Raw genomic sequence first — 6000 nt, forward strand, 5'->3', positions numbered from 1 at the left:
GAAACCGTGAAGGGAGATTTAAAAATATTCTAAATGCATGTGTGGCAGCTGCAGGTTGTGCAAACTGGCAGTGAAGATCATAGCCACAGGACGAAAATGGGAGCACAGGCTCACATTTGGAACCTGCTGAAGCAAAGGTGCCAGACAGAAAGGGCTAAAGCTGGGCTGTCCCCTACAGGCTCCCAGGCTGCAGGTGAGCCCACAGGGCATGGTTCTGGAAAGCCCTTCCAGCAGGACCTCCTCGGTGCTCCCTGAATCATCAGGCGTTGGGGAGTACAGACAGAGTTACATGAGAGAAAAGAACAGCTGTCTACAAATCCTCTGCTATATCAGGAAAATATCTCATGCTCACATGGGACACTGTTACCACATTTAAAATTGGAAATACTTTCTACATGAGAGTCTCCACTTGGTAATGACATTGGCACACTCTAGGATACATTTCCGCTGGTGGCCTCAGCACTGAAGATACAGTGAGGAAGAAGTCTCATCTTCTCCCTGACACACACTTGGCCAAAAGACTCCTGACTGTGCAGAACCCATAACCAACCAGGGTGGGTGAGGGTGGGCTTTGGGGCAGGCGGGGCTCTCCTCACCATTCTTTATCCTACACAGACTGGCAAGTAGTCAAGATCATGGAGATAGATGTTAACACTGAAACACAGAGCAAGAAACAAAATCCTGTGATTAACTCTTAGGCAGGAAGGGCCTATAATGTGCACAGGATCCTAGAGACCCAAGAGTTTCAGAATGAAACAGGGACACAACAGCACAAAACAGCCAAAGATCCCCGCACGTCTGGCTGTTGGCGCAGTGAGTATCCCAGGCCTGTAAAGTGTGGTGAGCCACAGGCTTGAGTCAGGAAGGTGCTGGAGGGTGGGGACTCTGGCAGGCTGGGAGGAAGCACTTGGAATTCATCCCAGAGTCTACAGGGAGCTTGTGAAGGTTTGTATGGATAGAAATAGCATACTTGAATTTTTATTTGTAGATCACCCACCAACAGTATGGAAGATGGATTGGAACAAGGACCCAGGTCAGTTAAAGAGGTTGAGGATGCTGGGAGCCTAACCTCTGCCTATGGTTATCACCCCTGCCTGCGATAACAGACAAAACCAAGAAGTGTATTTACTGAAAAGAATAAACAGTGCTCGGTGAACGGTGAGAGGACCAGAGAGGAAATGGGGATAATAGGTGTGTGGCCAGCAGAAAAAGGAGCCAATCCCTAAGAAAGCAACAAGCAAAGAACTGGGGAGGGGTGGGGATCAAGCGACGGCAGATCAGAAGTCGCTGAGTATCAATGCCATAGAGAGCGAGCTGGCTCTTTGGTTTAAGAGCCGCCTACTGCTCCCTGCGATTGCGATGGGAAGGCCTCCTGGGATGGTGGGGGATCAGGAAGCCTCTCTAGCCCCTGAAACACCCAGAACTGCTCTCTAGGGACACTGCTGTGCCTGGAGACAGCCTGATGAGAGTCACTTCCACCGCTATGACCCCATTAGCATCTATAAATTTCAAATGAGCATCCGGCAGCTGTCACTTGCTCTTTGTGGATCATATAAGCTTTCGATCAATGTTGGCTAAAGAATGGAAAAAGATCACCTGGGTCGCTTCCTTACCACTCCCCCACTGGGTGAAAAAAGCAAACAAACAAATCACCTAGCAAACTGCAGGTGCTGAAGAAATGCTTGCCACCTCTTGTTTGGGGACTATCTGCTGCCTCCTGAACTCGTGACCCCGGCCAGAGCACTCCGCTCATGGCCGCTGTGGGCCATGTGCTGTCCTCTGCTCCACGACTACCTTCTGCACTGGGGCAGCAACAAGGGCCTTCTGATAACATTTAGGAAAATATTTGAGACTTTAGCTTGGTAGGCCATTCATACAGTCAATCAGCAGTCATGAAACATTGACTATAGGAACACAGCTGTGCACAAAACTTCCAAGGCCCAGCTCTCAATGGGCTTACACATTAGTGAGGGGACAGACACTACACAAATAAAAACAGAACATGGTGTCATGAGCTGTCAAGAGCCATGGATGAAAACCAAGCAGGGTTTGGGAAGCAGGAGCCCATCAGAATCTTGGGCATTCAGGGCCGTGGTCAAGAAGACTGAGACTTACCTGAGAACGGAAGTAGAACAGCTTATACCTCAGTGCACAAAATGTCCTGACAGTGAATTTGAGTGACCAGGAAATACAATCAGTAGGTTGACAAGAGGTTAATTGTTCATTCCATTAAAAAAATATATTTATAAGCCAAAATTTAAAAGCCAAGAGATTCCACAAGAAAACTCTGTTATCTCCCTTCTCTTGAAACATGACAGTGTCTGGGAGTTCTGGGCCCACGTTCCCACTGAACTTGTTACCCCTGAGAAATAAACATACTCGCTCTTGGCAAGGTGCCTCCCAGTCCCTACCGCCTCCCTGATACTGGGATACTGAGTGTCACTGTCATTTAGCATATACTGCTTGTTTTTTCCTCTGGACCCACCTCGCTATTAGAAGTGGGAATCAAGACAACCAGGGTGGCTGTAAGTTTCTGGTTTGGAGACGGGTCTCCTTGGAGCACTCCATCATGTTCCTGCCCCACAGGCCCGTGCTGCATCCGCTCCTTGTGAGCCCCATTCTCTGTGATTTCCAACAGGACAGAACTCATCCCGAACAGTAGTCCCATCAGGCATCCCAAATATAGCATGCCCCAAACCGAGTTCCTGGCCCCCTCCCTCCCATGCCCGCACGCCCCCTGCATGGAATAGTTATGGAACACTTCTATCTCTTTCAGTCCAGGACAGCTCCATGCTTCCAGGCACTCACACCAAGAATATGAGAGTCATTCTTCTTCCATTCTGTCATGCCCCATATATTCAATCAATCAGCAAATAATGCTGCCTGTGCCTCTGAAATGCATCTAGGCCCTGACCATATCTCACCAGGCGACTGCTAAGGTCACCCTCCCTCACCTGGACCATCTGAGCAGCCTTCTGAACTGTCTCTGGGCCTCCACCCAGCAGAGAAACCCTGTTACCATGGAAGGCAGGTCCTGCCACTGCATTCAAAGTCCTCTCAAGCTTCTGGTCTCCATCTGAATAAGAGCCAAGTGACTTCTGATGGCTGGCGAGGCCCAGCACCCCTCTGACCTCGTCTCATGCCAGAGCCCCCACTAACTTTCTGCTTTTCTTCTAATAGGCTGACCTGCTGCTCCCTTGCATCCATTCCCCCAGATTTCCATGTGGCTCACCCCACTTCAATGTGGCTTCTTAGGGAGGCCCTCCTGAGTGCCCCCATTTAAAATCACACTTCCCCACGCAAACTCCTTATTTCCCTTTCCTCCTTCATTTCCCTCGGGGTACGTACCATGTTCCATCTTCTACATCTTTTACTGACACATTTTGCTCACTGTCCACCTCCCCACTAAAGAATCAGCTGCAGGGGCCAGGGATTTCCTGGCCTATTCTTTCACGATTGTATCTCCAGGGCCGAGGGCACAGCCTGGCCTGCAGGGTATATTCAAATATTTACTGAATGAAAGAATGACATGAAAAAGGTAAAGATGGGAAACAGGGAGTCCAGTTCAGAGACTATGCCATCACCCACATATCTAATTGGCCTGGTCAGAAGGAGCAGCAGGACTGAAGTTTTTACAGAAGCAAAGGGGACTGGGCTTGGTAACTGAGTGTGAGGCCCAGGCAGGGACTGTGTCTAAGGCTGTCACCTCCAACTACAGCTTATCAGCCTTCATGGAGATGGAGGAGGCCAGAGGGTGACAGGATAGGAGGGGTTGGGGAGGAACCACAGGCAGGAGGAGTCAATTTGTAAGCAGGTTAATTAAATGAGTTGATTAATATATATATTAATACATTCTTCTCAGGCATAATTCAAAGCCTAACAAACTCTTCCAAGACAACTTTCAAGGTTTAAATTATTTCTAAATGTATTAAGCCCAAGACTCAAAAGAGCTCAAATTCACTCAAGTATATACGCTACAGGTTACACTCCATCCTCCAGAACAAAAGAAAATTTACAAATACCGGGAATACGTGGGAGATGATGACTTGCAGAAGACCAGTGTCCCCAGTGCTTGAAACTATGTGGAGAACAAAAAAAAGAGAAGTGGCTCTGTTTTCCAGACTTACATTTAATAGGTTCTAAATCCAGCACAGATTTGACCTTTGCTTTAAATAGATTTTCTTGGAGAGGAGGGAAGAAAACATTGATTCATCCGAGACTCCTGAACGACCTACTGTTCACATTACTTGGAATAAAGTCTGCTTTAAATCAGAATTCTTGAGACATAGAAATAAATATACCAAGAGGTTTCTAATTTTGTGCTTTCACCAACTGATTATTTTCATTCACAACAGTGGACGAACTTGATAGGGTCTTTCCAGAAGAAGGCCATGGCGGCCGAGCAGAGAACACAGCAGAATCAATCAGATCAATGCAAGCAGGCTCAGACTTCAGCTTGTCTTGAGATCAACACTTCCAATTGAAAAAATAAGAGAAGTATGTGAAATGGAGATGACTCTTCAGGGTTTTCCAAGGCCTGAGTTAATTTAGCAACATTTGAGGAATAAAGGAAATGGAGGAGCAAAAATATTTCCAGTAAGACTGAGAAAGGTTAAACCAGAATCATTCACTATTAAGACTGTTCACACGGTAAACCTGAAACATACAAACTTCTCACTCTGTTAAGCGCAGTCAATAAGATCAACGTCAAACACTCAAGGGCTAACTAGCTGGTTAATAATATTACCCTGGACGGAAGCCTTTTTATTACAGCTTATTCGTTAGCAATTTTGCTTCCTCTCAAACCTTTTAAGCATCTCATTGTTCACTTTATATCACAGTTATAAGATAGTTGGAGAAACAAATAAAAATAGAAATCCGCTTTACTATTTGATTCTCTTTAAGGAAGAAATATGAAAATGTACTTTGTGTTTGTGTACCATGCAAATAAATGACCCAAAGGCACCGGGCAGGTAAAAAAAAATGCCAGGACATTAGGAGTAGTGAGGACTGTGGAAAACTGGAAAGTGCCTGCCCCCACCTAACGATGTTCACAGTGCTGTCCAAACAAAACACCACTGCAGGCTCAACTTGGCCTTCTTGACCATCAATTTGCCACAAAATCAAGAATGACTAAAAATTCATAATTAAAAAAAAAAAAAGGAAATGATGGTTTGGATAGCATTTTGTTGTTGTTGTTGAAACTCTGAACAACACTTGAACAGGCTTTCCCAAGGCCACCATTCGTAATTCCACATGGCTCCTACCTCCCCCTACTGGTTAGAGGAAAGCAAGGGCAACGAGGCACTTCAGTTGAGACGAGAATTCATTCCTGCCAACTATCATTTCAGAACTCTAATGACAAGAATAAAACACAAATGTGTAGACTGAAACCCACGTAAGTATTAGTCCACACACACAAAACTACACACAAGATCTAGTAGAATTATATGACTCTACTACAAAATCACACATTTTGAGAAACTTACATGTCTAGAACACTAACAAGCAAGAGGACCAACTGCAGCCCACACGGACAGCGATGATGCAGAACTGCATACAAATTGCTCACTACAGTCTCAACCACAACCTCACCTTGGATGCTGCAGCTGCTACAGGCTTCATGTCTAAGGGCAATGTGCGAACGTGAGGCCCTCCTTCCAAGTTGTTTCCTGGTCTATTTCATCCTATACACCACTACTAAAATAACCTCAAATGTAATATCAGCAAGTCACTTTTCTGTTTATGATCTTTCGCTACGTATATCTTATCAAACACAATACTTAGAGATCCAATTAATGCTTACTTTCTGAGTTTATGTTTTACCTTATTAGGGCTTTCAACCTTTTATGGTAAATGACCACAGAATCTCCCCCTAATTGCATGAAGAATTTTTTCCCGAAAACCCAAAGCAAGCCTATTAGGTGTAAAAGAAAGCCATAAATGTATGTGAAACCAGCCAGAAGGGAACTGGCTTATACTGCAGGCCAACGCTGAGCT

This window comes from Rhinopithecus bieti, unplaced genomic scaffold (assembly GCF_001698545.2).
Source record: "Rhinopithecus bieti isolate Rb0 unplaced genomic scaffold, ASM169854v2 scaffold_28547, whole genome shotgun sequence".
NCBI classification, from domain to species: domain Eukaryota; kingdom Metazoa; phylum Chordata; class Mammalia; order Primates; family Cercopithecidae; genus Rhinopithecus; species Rhinopithecus bieti.